This window comes from Ursus americanus, unplaced genomic scaffold (assembly GCF_024610735.1).
Source record: "Ursus americanus isolate L20-20 unplaced genomic scaffold, mUrsAme1.1.p SCAF_68, whole genome shotgun sequence".
Lineage (NCBI taxonomy): Eukaryota > Metazoa > Chordata > Mammalia > Carnivora > Ursidae > Ursus > Ursus americanus.
Genome location: NW_028273650.1, coordinates 218,706 through 233,452, shown reverse-complemented (window position 1 = coordinate 233,452; position 14,747 = coordinate 218,706). Strand labels below are relative to the sequence as shown.

General features: G+C 40.6%; 1 protein-coding gene across 19 annotated transcripts in view; it reads left to right on the top strand.

The window, feature by feature from the left end:
• LOC123791278 (ral guanine nucleotide dissociation stimulator-like) overlaps window positions 1-14,747 on the top strand; it is a 74,451-nt gene that overhangs the window by 33,327 nt on the left and 26,377 nt on the right. For 12 of the 19 annotated variants that reach the window (XM_087860530.1, XM_087860534.1, XM_087860531.1 and 9 more), the window contains 2 exons: window positions 6,910-12,693; window positions 13,212-13,410. The gene's annotated coding sequence lies outside the window, so the exon portion shown is untranslated. Of the gene's footprint in view, window positions 1-6,832; window positions 6,871-6,909; window positions 12,694-13,211; window positions 13,411-14,747 lie in introns of all 19 variants that reach the window. The other 7 variants (XM_087860538.1, XM_087860540.1, XM_087860539.1 and 4 more) reach the window with 6 other exon arrangements.

The window sequence follows — 14,747 nt, the reverse complement described above, 5'->3', positions numbered from 1 at the left end:
GTTCTTTTGGGGGAGTATAATTGACATACAATAAACTATTATGTGTAGATAATGTTAATTTTGAGAAGTTTTGACATAGGTTTATACATAACATCTTGACCATCAAGAGAATGTGAAATCATTATGACAATCAAGAGAATGAACATAGCCATCATTCTCAGTGATTTTCTCATGCCCTTTTCCCACCTCCCTGCCCAGTCTCCAGGTCACCACTGATCTACTTTTTGTTGTTATAGATTAATTTGATTTTCTAGAATCTTACAGAAATAGAATCGTGCAGTGTGTACTCTTCTTTGTTTGGCTTCTTTTAGTCAACATAATTATTTCGAGATTCTTCTGTGTTGGTGCATATATTAATAGTTCATTTCTGAGTAGTACAGTATTCCATTGTATAGATACACCATAGTTTGTGTATCCAGTCACTTGTTGATAGGCATTTGGGCTGCTTCTAGTATTTGAATATAAACAAAGCCACTGCAACATTTGTGTACAAGTCTTTATGTATACATGTGGTTTCCTGACTCTTGCGAATGGAATGGCTGAATCATATCGAGTCATATGTTTAACTGCCAGACTCTTCCCATAGTGGCTGATATTCTCACCAGCAGCATGAGAGTTCTTGTAGTTCTTGTAGTTATTTTACATTCTCATTGACACTTAGTGTGATCAGTCTTTTTATTTTAGTGGTAGTGGTATCTTATTGTGGTTTTAATTTGCATTTCTCTAATGACTAATGATCTTGAGCATCTTTCATGTGGTATTTGCCAACTGTATGTCTTTGGCAGTGTGTATGTTTGAATTGATGGGACTTTTTTTTATGAAAACATTTATCAATTTTTATCAGGTTCAATTAGCCATCATTAGTTTTTGGTGTAGTGTTTGGCGATTCGTTAGTTGCGTATACCACCCAGTGCTCATCACCACAGGCGCCCTCCTTAATACCCTTCACCTGTTTACCCCTCCCCCACCCCCTCCCTTCTGTAACCCTCAGTTTGGTTCCCAGAGTCCAGAGTCTCTCATGGTTTGCGTCCCTCTCTAATTTCTTCCCATTCAGTTTTCCCTCCCTTCCCTTGTGGTCCTCTGAGCTATTCCTCATGTCCCACATATGAGTGAAACCATATGATAATTGTCTTTCTCTGCTTGACTTATCTCACTTAGCATAATCCTCTCTAGTTCCATGCATGTCGATGCAAATGGTGGATATTCATCCTTTCTGATGGCTGAGGAATATTCCATCGTAGATACGAACCACATCTCCTTTATCCATTCATCAGTTGAACATTTTGTTTAATTGAGTTGTTTGTGTTCTTACTATTGAATTTTGGAAGTTCCTTATATAGTCCAGATTTAAGTACTTTGTCAAATATGTGGCTTGGAAATCTTTTCTCCCCATCTCTGACCTGTCTTTTCATTCCCTTAGTTGTGTCCTTCAAAGAGTAAACTTTTAAAAATTTTTATAAAGTCCAGTTTATCAGTTTTTCTATTGTGGATCGTGTCTTTGGTGTCCCGTCTAAGGAATCTTTGCCTAAGCCAAGATCACAAAGACCTTCTATGTTTTCTTGTAGAAATGCTATAGTTAGTATGATTCACATTTAGGTCCTTGATTCCTTTTGAGATTAATTTCAGATTCCTCCAGTGGACTGCCGCTCCCGAGTGCTTATTGTAGATACTGTAGTGCCAGAAAGTTCTGTGTTCCTGCTCAACTGGCAACTTTCAGCACACCTTGTACGCCAGCACCCCAAAGGGGGTTTCTCTGTGTTCTTGTACTTTTCCTGGTGTGGTATACTGTCTTTGCTTATAAATTGGCTTGAGGCATGATACAGAGAGAATTTTTTAAAAATTAAAACCAAATAAGAATCCATTTTCTAATGCTAAAATTATTAAAACTATCTTTGTGAACTAGTGGCCTTAAAAAGATATCTAAAAGATTGTTACTTTGTCAAGAGAAATTGTCAAGCATTGCAATTCTCAGAACTAAAAGTAAGCTAAGCGAAGATTTGAAAATGTTGCTGAATTTGTTCCATTAAAGCCAGGAAAGTAAAATTATAATGCATTCTGTGTTATAAACAAAATATTTAAGCTAATGATGAGTTTTAATCTTTTTTGATTGTTCAGTATTGAGATTTTGTTTTTTCAATGTTTAAATGTTCTGGAAAAAATGAACCATTAAAAATACATCAAAACATATCTATAGTGGTACACATTTTTCCTTTTACCTTAAGCTCCGGTATGGCTTAGCTGAACACTGGTACTTATTTCAACTTTAATAGTGTTCATCATGGATTTTTTTGCATTAATTTTGATTTTTAGAAAGTATTGTATTAAAATATTACTTACTTTGATTACTGAGTTTTGGTGTCCCCTTAAATCTTGTGCAGACCCCTCACTCTTCTTGTCCTAGACCCAGCCCTCCTGAAAAGCAATAAGACTCACATTCAAAGAATATTTATAAAATACAATCAAAGTTAGCCAATAGAAGTTAGAAGTTCATAGAATCAGTTCAACCCTAGCAGTCTGACTTCTGACTCTGGCTTGTAACTGCCAACCTGTACTGCTTCACACATACAGGAGTTTCTGAATACAACAAGATGGGCTACATCAAATATGTATGTATTCATTTTCTATTGCTGCTCTAACAAATTATCAGGTGAATTTCAAAAAAAGTCAGGGACTATTGGCAGATATGGATCAGACAGTCTGTATGTCTCTTTGTAAAGGCTGTCTTTTCTATAAGTTTTTTTTTTTCTCTCCGTGTAGAAATGAGTGGATAAAGAAAGGGGGGGTAATCAGAAGGGGTAATGAAACATGAGAGACTATGGACTATGAGAAAAAAACTGAGGGTCTCAGAGGGGAGGGGGGTGGGGGAATGGGATAGACCGGTGATGGGTAGTAAGGAGGGCACGTATTGCATGGTGCACTGGGTGTTATACGCAACTAATGAATCATCGAACTTTGCATTGGAAAGCGGGGATGTACTGTATGGTGATGAACATAATATAATAAAATTTCATTAAAAAAAAAAGAGAAATGAGTGGATATAGGCAGCTGTGGGTAGGCCAAATGTAAAAGTTGAAACTGTGGACCTAGTCAAAGAAGAGAAAGGGCTGACGAGCCCCAGTGCTCATGCACAATGACCAGGAGAAAGTGTTTCCAAGAATGTGTTGCAAGATGATGGATTTGCCAGATGTCCGGAAAGAGAGCTGTGTGTGCAGAATTTATCTCAAATCTCTTGAGTGGAGTGTCTGTTGACAGTGCCAACCACATGAGGTCCTCATGGGCATACTGGAGCCAGTATTAAACTAAGGCACAGTGGACTTTGACAAAGAATGGATGCACATGGCCCCAGGTTAAGGAGAGGTATGGGGTAAAACAGTCCCATGAGCACAGGCACTTGAACTGTAGCTGTGAGAGAGCTTAGCCCAGTAAGTGCTGGCTCTAGACCAAAAATTACTGGAGATGGTTTGGTGACTGGAGAAGTAGAGGGAGGAGGGCACTTTAACTTCCCTCACTCATTCACAAAGCATTGGTAATTTAGTGCTGTACTCTGGTCATAACAATGGTGAGTTTCCACTAAGCCTCAGTATTATAAATGGCACAACAGTTAGAAAATTGTATGCATTTAACTAACATGCATGTATCTATCCACATAAAGATGATCTGTAGCAATTTGTCGAGACTGGTTCTGTTTCTTGTTGGAACATCTCTTTAAAATACATTGGTGGGGAAAATATGGTTTGATGTCCAAGTTTTAATTATTGCATAAACCTTCTCATCAGGAGATCTTAATAGTTCTTTTTTCCCAGAAAAATTTGGGAGGACATGTTCTCTTCCCTAACTTCTAATATATTTTCATTTTTAAAAATTACTTCCTTCTTGAAGGTTAAGATCCCGTTTAGAGCCTACATCTGATATTTAGTTGGGTTGCCAAGCCATCTCCATACTAAGACGTGAACACATTTATAGGATGATAGGTAATATGATTCCATCCTCATAAGAGAGACTTTTGTCGTTGAAGTGGGATGCAGCACCAAAGGTTTTGCACTTGACTGGTGTAGTTCTGAGTAAACTTTGATTCCTTCTCCTTGACAGTGACCAGAGTTCCGTTAGAGGACTGAACCCATAAATGTGATTGTCACCACAAGGAAAGAAACGTGCGGTTTTGAATATTTACAGAATGTTCTCGTAAAAATGTTCTGTGAGCAGCAGTTTTATTTTTAACTTTAGAAATTTAAAAAAATCATTTATTTTACGCATGATGAGATATTTACACATAATCCATGGCGAGCATGTATGTTACTTTAATACGAATCATTTTGACTCTTTTAAGAGTTTTGAAGAGGTTCATACTTAAAGTACTTTCATCTTAAAGATCTCTCTCTCCTATGACATTGCTTTTTTCTGAAGGTCATCTTTCTTTTATTTTTTAAAAATTGTATCTTGTCACAAGTACATATTTTCTTTCTAAAACTGATCTTTTAAAATATATCTTAATCCATTTTGAGTTTTTTTGTGTGTATGGTATAAGTTTATGTACTTTATTTCTAACTCGGTTTTTGAGGCTCAACTTTAAAGAAGCTTCTACGCACTGGAAATTCTATTAAAAGTATTTATTTTAGGTGAATGTGAAATGGCATTTTGCATCACTCTTAAATTTATGAGTGCCACAAAGTGACAAAAGAGGGCCATTTTGAGGGAAAAAAGATCTTTAAAAACCACTCAACTTACTTTTTATTTTAAATTGAAAATTATATGGCAAATATTGTTAGAGCTTTTGTTCTTATCTCATAACTTACTGTGATAGACATTTTAAATATTATTCAGAGAACAGGGCTTGGGATTCAGGGTTTGGAATTCGGAGTTCGCATTTTGATTTTGCTGTGTATAGTCAAGGAACCATTGGCAAGGCGCTAACTGCTCCACTGTTATCATCAGGAAAGGGACGGGGTTGGAGTTCCTCTCCGAGCTTCAGCGTTCATGTGTTGGATTCTGTTCACCCCAGTAATCTTGTTAAAATTATAGTTGTCTCTGAATAATTTTTGCTGGTTTTGATAACTCTTGTTGGGGAAAAGAGCAGCAGAGCCTTCCTGTTGAATATTTACCTCTTTGCAGCACATCAGTCTTGTACTTTAGGTTAACATTGGCTTATTTTAAAACGAACATACCTTTTATAATGATATATACTATTCGATGCTAGATAAGATGACCCTAAAATGTAAGTGGCAAAAGAAGCCAGCCAGAGATACGTATTTTATGGGAGGTTATTCCCTTGTAGTTCTGTGTGTACCTTTGATAAGTTCGAATATTTTTTGTTTTATACTTATTTAAACACTCACAGCCACTTAAGTTTGATGTGAACTATTTCTTACATGCTGAAAAAGGGAGGTGAACTATTCTTAGCTTCACAATAGATTCCATATTTTATCCCTCCTATTTCAATTAATAGTCTTCTAGTTAAAACTTATCAGGTTGTGACCTCATGTTTATTATTGGCCTTATTTACATTTTGTTAACTCAAATACAGTTAACATAAAAAGTTGGCAACGTAATAGAATTTTGTAGAAACTTTCCTCCTGTTAAATTTAATATGATTTGGTTAGAGATACATAGAGCCGTGTCATTTTTTTATCTCTTGTATTCAGCAATGTCACCATTTATTTTGCCTGCTTGGGGAAGGGGGACGGGTGTGAGTGGTCCTCAAGTCTTGTGCACAGCAGTGGCCTGTCCATGGGCATGTCTGAGTGTGTCCTGGAATCCACTGTTGATGGGGTAGAACTGTCTCCACACAGGGTGTCTGTCTCAGTGTATTTGACTTCTATGGGGAGCCAGCCAAGCCTGCTTTTTTCCTTTTCCTTTTCCTTTTCCTTTTCCTTTTCTTCCCCCCCCCTTTTTCCCTCCCCTCCCCTCCCCTCCTCCTCCCCTCCTCCCCTCCCACTCCCTTGGGCTCCTCCCCTCCCCTCCCCCTTTTCTTTTGGCTTTCCTGCAGAGTCTCATGTTTGGCTTAAACACTTCCTCTTGAGGAATCTGCACCACCCTGGTGTAGTTGAGAGATCAGCCAGTCCCTCACCTGCCTACATTTGGAGCTCACTGCATCTTTCAGCTTCATCTGACATGTTTTTCATCTTTTTTGCTTATTTCATCTCTTTTATTGGTGTTATCCTTTCAGCCATTTAGAAATCCAGAAACGGAAGTTCTTACCTGTGTTTATAAATTTTAAGAATGGGATGGAGCTGAAAGTAAGTGTAGAGGAGAATAAAGGGCCCATATGCCTGTACTGATGCATTCCACCAAGTCATACTGGTCATTCAGAGCCCAGGGAAGCTGTTGGAGAGAGCAGAGTAGGGACATGAGGCAGGGAAATGGACAGCTGCCCTGTCCCATTGAACCAGGTCTTCAAGGTTTTATTTAGCTCTAAGATTTTTCAAGGACACTGCATTATACATGTGAATGTTGCAGTGATATGACATAAACCCTATTCAAAGCACAGTGTAAATTTGGAGGAAAATTATCTTTGCATTGTTTTTGAGGATAACTGACTGTTGATGACACAGGCACTGTTGTAACTCACTTAACCCTGTACGAGTGCTTTGTGGTAAATTCGGTTATCATCCCTATTTCACAGAGGGGGAGACTAACGCGTAAGGAAGTTCAGTGGTTCTCCACTGGCCACAGCTCAGCCAGCAAGCAGCAGAGCCTGAATTCAAGCCCGGGCACTGTGGCTCCAGACCCCAAGCTCTTAATCCTTGTGCTTCTTGCAGCACGCCTGCTTCCTTGTCACTAAGAACTTGGTGCAGGAATTTAACAGTAACTTTAACTTCTAGTTTTTCTTTCTCAGGACTGATTCTGCGTTGCAGTGCATCTCTGCATAAACATGTAAGTGTTTAATTTTGTCACCTTTAATTTTGTTTTTAGATAAGATGTGAAGGAATCAGGCTGTTTCTTCTGTGGCTTCAAGCACTTCAGACACGCTGTGCAGAAGAGCAGGTGCTGATTTGTGCTTGCCTCGTGCCTGGTTTCGCAGCGATCATGTCATCCCAAGGGCCCTGTATGCTGGAGACACTCATCAGTCCTAACCCTAGTGTGGCTCATGGTGAGGAGCATTAGCAGACCTCACAGGTTGCAATGACTCTTGAAGTTACATTGAGGAATTCTTCGGTTTGCCATTATCCTGAATAGAAATCTTTATTTCATAGATGGGTTCAAAGGAGGAATTACTACTCCCTGCTCATATTCACAGGAAAGTCTTACGGACATTAGAATTGGAAGAATCAGAGCCTATTTTATATGAAATGATGACAGGAGAAATTTACTGAAGTGGTGGAAACAGGAATGGAAGGGAGGGGACAGATGTTGGCAATAGCATGAAGTAGAGACACGTGGTGCGTCTGGAGTGTTTTCGTGGCTGTTAATGAGATTTACATCCACCATCCTGAACTACTGTTTATTGTCCTCATGATGATTGTTTCATGAGTGGACATTCATCTGCTCATCCAGGCTCTTTTTGGCCAGCTCTGTATTTTCATGCAGCATTCATGGAAGGACAGTAGTGGCCTCCTGGGAGTATTAATGGCAGCCATTTGAGTCCTGTGAGTTTTCAAGAAACTTGGCAGTTAGGGCCACTGATTTATTAATGCATATCACTTGACTGCCCAATGACAGGTACTTGATCTTAAGCTGACCAAAGCAGAATTTGAAAGAGAGGGAGAGGGGGCGTCATGGACATTTGTATCGTATTTCGAAGCCCTTCATGCACAGTGGCCTGGAGTACAGTGTGAGCAGGTTCCAACGGAGCAGCAGATGTATTTTCATAGAGGCCATTTTTAAAAAGTCCTTTTAACTTTGGTGAAAGAGCTCTCCTTTTTTCCCCACTCTGCAGCAGAGATATATCCAGAAGAAATCACTCCTCTCCTGCCAGCCATATGAGCGGAAAAGATCCCTGAGGACCAAACATGCTTTTTTCTTCAGATACTGTCGAAATATATGGTTATTCACGTAAGAGCAGAATCATGGATAATTCAGTAAGGGTCTTACTCTTGATGGGAAAGAGAAGACATTGCTTCTTTTCTTCCTGCTTATCCATATTTTGTATCTTTGCTTTTTCCTTGAGGTGATTCTTTGTGATACTTTGCTAGAAATAGAATATGTGTCAGTTCACATCAGCAAAGACCTGGCATACATACTATCTTGTGTGAGTGCGTATGTAAAGAAAAATAATTCAGTTCTCCATCACTTTCGTAGTATTACCACATTCACAGAGAGCACTTTGCTTCTAGCACTTACGGTGAGTAAGTGTTTGGGTTTTCCCCTCACCAGACAACTCTGCAACACCAGCTGGATGTCCTGTAGTTTAACTCAGCTTTGACGCTGTCTGTCTTGAGATGGCGTCAGATCCCACGGGTTAAGGGCTCAGTCCCATGAGACTGTTCCATCACATTCAGGAGGGCCCCAGGTTACCCACAGCTTCTGAACAACTTGACTACAAATCAGAGGTTCCCACAACTCCTCCTCAGCTTTGACTGATTTGCTAGAGTGGCTCAGGGAACTGTGGGAAACATTTGTTTTCGTTGACCAGCTTATTAAAGGATATGATAAAGGATACAGATGAATAGCCAAATGCAGACACAAGGGGTACAGTCTGGGAGGGTCCCAAGCACAGGAATGTCTGTCCTTGTGGAGCTGTCACCCTCCCGGTACGTGGATATGTTCACTCAACTGAAAGCTCCCTGAAACCCCTGCTACTGGGATTTTTATGGAGGCTTCCTCACATAGACATGGTCCACTTCCAGCCCCTCTCCCCTCTCTGGAGGAATGGAGGGGTCGGGATGGGGGTGCTGAAAATTCGAAGTTCTAATCATGGCGTGGTCTTTCTGGTGACCAGCCCTCTCACTCAGGAGCCATCTGGGAGCCCACGAGACCTCTACGAGTTGTGTTATTAAAACAAAAGAGCTCCTCGTGCACTTATCACTTAGGAAATTACAAGGGTTTTAGGGGCCCTATTCCAGGAAGTGGGGCAGAGACCCATATATATTTTGTATTCCCTCATAGTATATTCATCTACTCTTGCCTCTTTTCTTCTTCCTGACCCCTAATCCTATGCTAGCAAGGCGGGATCGGGGAGGAGGCAGGCCTAGAAGCTGAATGGGCATATCAGGAATAGGCAGGGCAGGCCGGAAGATGGGGCGAAAGCATATCTCTTTGTGCCAACAGCCCAGACCAACTTGATGTCACATGTTCCTTTCTCTGATGTTTACCAACTGAATATGGAGTTATGATCATTAGTTCATGATTTCAGTAGGTGATCCCTTCCTCTAGTCTACATTTCTGATATGGTTCAAAAACAAACTACTGAATTCTTTTCTCTCAGCCAACACTTCTCCTGTCTCTGAGTTCTTCCTGGGAACTCTGTCCAGTCTCTGTGTCCTCCACAAGCAAGTTTGTTGATGTTATAATCTTTGCTCAGTCCACTTCCTCTCCTAAGACTCAGTTCTACCTGCCCCTTCCCTGTCACTGCTGAGAAGGGGAGTCAAGTCTAGTGGTCAAGTCCAGAGGAAGGACACTTTAGTATTTCAGGTGATCTGACAATGACTGCCCCTGCTTCATGATCTCTCTCTTCCCCTAATGTTTTCTTCCTTCTTTCCTCCTCCCTTTCTTCTTGCCAGTTTTCTTTAGGGGTCTGTTTCTCTCTGATGTCCCTCAAGATTCAGTCCTTGCCTCCCTTTCTGACTACTCTTTCCTGTTGGGTAATTTTGTCTGCTCTCCTCTCCCATTTCCTTTATCCAGCACCAGAAACACAAGGACTCCAAAATCCCGAGAGCAGACTGGAGTATTCTCTTGTCCTCTAGAAGCTTTGTATTTTGGCCCTACTGGCCCATTGCACCTGCATTTCAGACTCCACCTGTTCAGAAGTGGTAGAGTATTCCATCTGTCCGCGGAGATTGGCAGGGAGTATCGAGAAATTGAATGTGTTGGGGCACTTGGGTCTCATTCTAGATGTGTCACTAATGAACTGTGCAACCTTAGATATGACATAATCCCCAGAATCCCACTGGAGGAAGGATGCCAGTGATAGAGGGTGAGGATTTTTATGTAGACTGTGAACCCCCTGAATAGTGTGCAGACTTGTATGTGCATGTCCATCCCACACTTCTTCCCTCCCTTCTCTCTACTGAGTCCTCAGAGCAGAGTTTCTCTCTTGGCTCACCCCAGAGAACTGCTGCCAGGTTGCTGACATGGAGCCCCTCTGGCCCAGGGGCAGCCAAAGCCCCTCATCCTTTGACCTTAGATGTTGCACAGTTGTTTCCACTTTCTAAGTGGGCTACAGCATGAAGGAGGTTGGGAAGCTCTGCTTTAGAGTACTCTGTGTGCTAACCAGTATTAGGAACCTGTGACAGGGGCACCTGGGTGGCTCAGTCGTTAAGCATCTGCCTTCAGCTCAGGGCGTGATCCCAGAGTCCTGGGATCAAGTCCCATATCAGCCTCCTCCACTGGGAGCCTGCCTCTTCCTCTCCCACTCCCCTGCTTGTGTTCCCTCTCTCTCTGCCTGTCTCTCTGTCAAATAAATAAGTAAGTAATCTAAAAAAAAAAAAAGAAAAGAAACAAAAAAAAGAACCTGGGACAGGTGTAGCTGGACTGGCAGGCCTGGCTTATCTTAGCCTGTGGATTCCTTTTAATAAAGACAATGCACTTTTCAAGTTTCTGTAGCTTTGCCTTCTGATGATAATGATTTTTCATGTACCCATGTAACATTGTGTGAAATTCTTGTGAGGGATTATTTCCTTAATTCCTGTTTACTATAAATGGCCCTTTTTGAGTTAAAAAAAATAGAGATTACATCTGACTAAATATTTTAAGGGCAGAAAGAATGTTAAATCATTATAGAGAGGTGGAAAAAAATACAGGCGTGATGAGTAGAGCAAGTTTAAAAACATGATATCTTTGGGTGATTTTTTTTTAATTCTCAGTAAAAATGTCTTTAACATAGTTAACTACTTTGTTTTAAGGTATTCATTCTTGTCATCATTTGAGTTTTAAGATATGATTTCAGGCGCGCCTGGGTGGCACAGCGGTTAAGCGTCTGCCTTCGGCTCAGGGCGTGATCCCGGTGTTATGGGATCGAGCCCCACGTCAGGCTCCTCCGCTATGAGCCTGCTTCTTCCTCTCCCACTCCCCCTGCTTGTGTTCCCTCTCTCGCTGGCTGTCTCTATCTCTGTCGAATAAATAAATAAAATCTTTAAAAAAAAAGATATGATTTCATTACATGATTGTCAAGATTATTTGTCACCATAATTTGTCACGCTTGTTTTTTTATTTAGGATAGGAATTTTAATAAGATAACAGCATTTCAGTTTAGTAGACATTAAGTTGAAATGTAAATGTACGTATGTTCTTTCCCACATATTATCCAAAGGCTGCAGCTTGGAGTGGAAGAATAAGGAGAATCAAGATACTGGTTTTAAATTTCTTTTTACATTGTTTCGAAAGTATTATCTTCCTCATTTATTTCCATCATTTGCTAAGTTAAACAAACATCCACAAACCTGTACTTGGGAAGTACTGATTGGGCCATGTGTAGAGGATGTCCACAGGGACAAAACAAAGTGACCTTTGTTTATTTTTAAGTAAGATAGTCATTTTATTCTTATATTTAACGGTCACTTTATTATAAGAAGTTTAAGGGTTCCTAATAAACGATTTTACCTGTTTGTACAAACTACCTATTTGTAGCTGAGCTCATAGTAGTAAAGGGGAACTGTGGCTCCTGTACTCAGAAAGAGTTCAACACGTGTCATGATTTTTTTTGGCGTAATTATATTTCAAATCTTTGAATGTTAAAATAAAGTTTCCTTAAGTCTTCTCTTCCAGGTGGTGGGGTATGGTGACCCCAGACCTTGCTCAGTGGCGAGGCAGGCCAGCCTGGGCCACGCAGCTGCCCATAGTAGGCCTTTCTTTTATCTTGGATCTTTCATCCAGCAGGTGCTACTTACAGCTTCTTACGGAGGGGCCGATGTTTGGGCAGCTGGGCAACCTAGGGAGAGTAAGCCCCGGAAAGGAAGGAAACATAAGGAAATTTCTAATTTCACTGCTAAAGTTTTTCTTCTATGAGAAATGAAGGCTCACAGGACACAAGTATCCCTTAGATTGATGCCGGGGTGGGGAGGCAAATTTTCCTCTCCCAGTTAAAGCAGGCAAAAATTAGTTAAAATGAATAATCAGGAACAATGTTGGAGGGGAGAAGGTCACAAAAGACATTAATCCATCTGGGGAATGTGGACTACTAATTCAGTTGTCTGTGGGTGTTTATATACATACACACACATGTGCACGCTTGGATCAGGGGAAAACAGCAGAAGCTTGATGCATTTTGGAAGACGTAGAAGTACTAACCTTTCCAGGTACTGAGATATGTATTTATTAGCTGTCTATATGTGGGTATTTTTTTCAGAACTTGTTTCTGGTTTTATAAAATAGTCTGTATTCACTGTGGAACATATAGCATACTTTAATATGCTGAAATTAAAAGTGATTCGTTGAGAACTTGTCTTCCTCATGCAGGTACCTCCAGTTGTATAAAAGTTAGTAAGAGAGTTGGACAAATCCAATACCGTGTAATTTTTTTGTATGGATTATGAAATAGAAAGAATGATAAAGGGACTTCTTATTAATTCTTTGGAAGTGGTGGTGTTCGATATCTCAAAGGTGAATTCTTTCAGACATAAAGTAGTTTATACTGATTCTATTCTTTGGATTCATCTAAAGGGAAAAGGATATAAAACTTAAGTCCTGTGGATTTGATTAGTGTAATATTGGATGTTAAAATACCTAAAATGATTTAAAAAATAATAAAATACCTAAAATGATGAAAAATGTCTATACATGCTTTTAGATTTATTTCAGTCATAAAATGAGATTAAATTAGTTATAAGGTATGTGAAAATATTTTTACTATTATAATATGTCATGTCTCAAATTTGTTACAAAGAGTCATTAGCTTGGTACTTCCATAGCTCTATGCCATTGCTGTAACAAGCAAACAGTAACAGTAGCCAAGGCAGAATCAGAAACAAGTCTACCAAAAGATGTCATCTTTTATAATTTCTGGTTCTTTAATTTTAGTTGCTATTCATACAACCAAATACATATGTGCTCAGTAAGAAACTGAACCATTCGTGGGGGTTACACTCACGAACCTAGTCATGTGTTCTTTTTTCTTCCAGACATCCCCCATTTGAGACCAAAGCCAGTGTACATTACTACAACGCGAGACGATGAAAACATTTACAGTACAAAAATTCCATACATGGCAGCTCGCGTTGTTTTTATTAAATAGATTGTAACTTTCTTTTTCAAAAAAAGTATCTAACTACAACACAAAACACTAAAAATGGAGTTGATGTACTGCCCAAAATCATGCAGGTATGCCATTCATCTTATCTTTTACGTAGGTAAAAATATGCTAACACGTACCAAAGTAATTGATTATTAGGGTTTTTGGTTCTTAAAGAATGTTGGTTATGGGGATTGGTTTTATTGGTGGGCTCTCTCTGTATTGCTGAGGTGTCAGAGGGAGCTCTGAGGTAGCACTTGCAGTGCTCTGTTGACATTGCCATGACAAGGCGATCTTGGGGGCCAGGGAGACATTTTGAGGAGGTGGCTGTGGTGTGCAGCCTCCTGGCCCCCTCTTATTTTCCCTCCTTTGATCAAGTACCGGTGACCTCAGAGCATAAGATCAGGTTGCCTTCACCAATCCCCAGCACCAGGAAGGCCCTCGGGAATCATGGAGGTGGGCCATGGGAAGGACCGCGAGACTGCCAAGTGCCCTCTTGGGATCTCAGGGGAAGGAGTGGAAGAGCATCTCAGGATTTCAGGATGCCATGATGGAATCCCTGCAAGAAAAGGCTGTCTCCCTCCAAGGCCTTCAGTGAAGACCTCTTTCTGTGTGGGGCCCGTGGTGTATCTTCCCTCTCTTGCGGTCCTCGGTCACAGACAAATGGGGCTTTCCCAGCAGACTGAGTTGCTTAGGGACTTTGCACTGGGTAGAGCAGAACCACTTGAGGAGGTTCGAGAGCAGCTGCTTCATGGCAGGGACACGGTTTTATGCACAAAGTGTCGTCCACTTAGAGCAAGTTTGCTGATGCCCTGGAGTTCCCAGAAGCGTGACTAGGCCTGAGCCGGAAGAGTGACACACACCCGAGTGACAATGAGCATCTTCACAGAGAAGCACCGCTTTGATAAGAACTGACTGAAGAACTGGAGAAACTTCGTTTCAAAGAAGTCTGAGGGGGATATAATTGCAGTAAGAGCAACAAAAGACTTACTGAAGATTTTAAGAGAAAGATTTGGGGCGCCGGGGTGGCTCAATCGGTTAAGCGTCTGCTTTCGGTTCAGGTCATGATCCCGGGGTCCTGGAGTCAAGCCCCGCATAGGGCACTCTGCTCAGCGGGGAGTCTGTTTCTCCCTCTGCCTCTCCCCCTGCTGGTGCTTTCTCTCTCTCTCTCCCTCTCTCAAATCAATAAAATCTTTAAAATAAAATTAAAAACTTTAAATTCATTAGTTTAAAATTTTAATAGGTAAACTGTAAACAGTAACGATCACTGCTGAGAACAAAATTGATTTTCCAAAGGAATATCTGACAACACTGAGGAAAAATTCAAAGAAATGGAAATCAGAAATGAATAAATAAGATCTGAGGAGAGGTCCAGACCTACCTTACAAGTATCAGGAGGACAAAAGGAGAAAAAATCAGAAGTGAT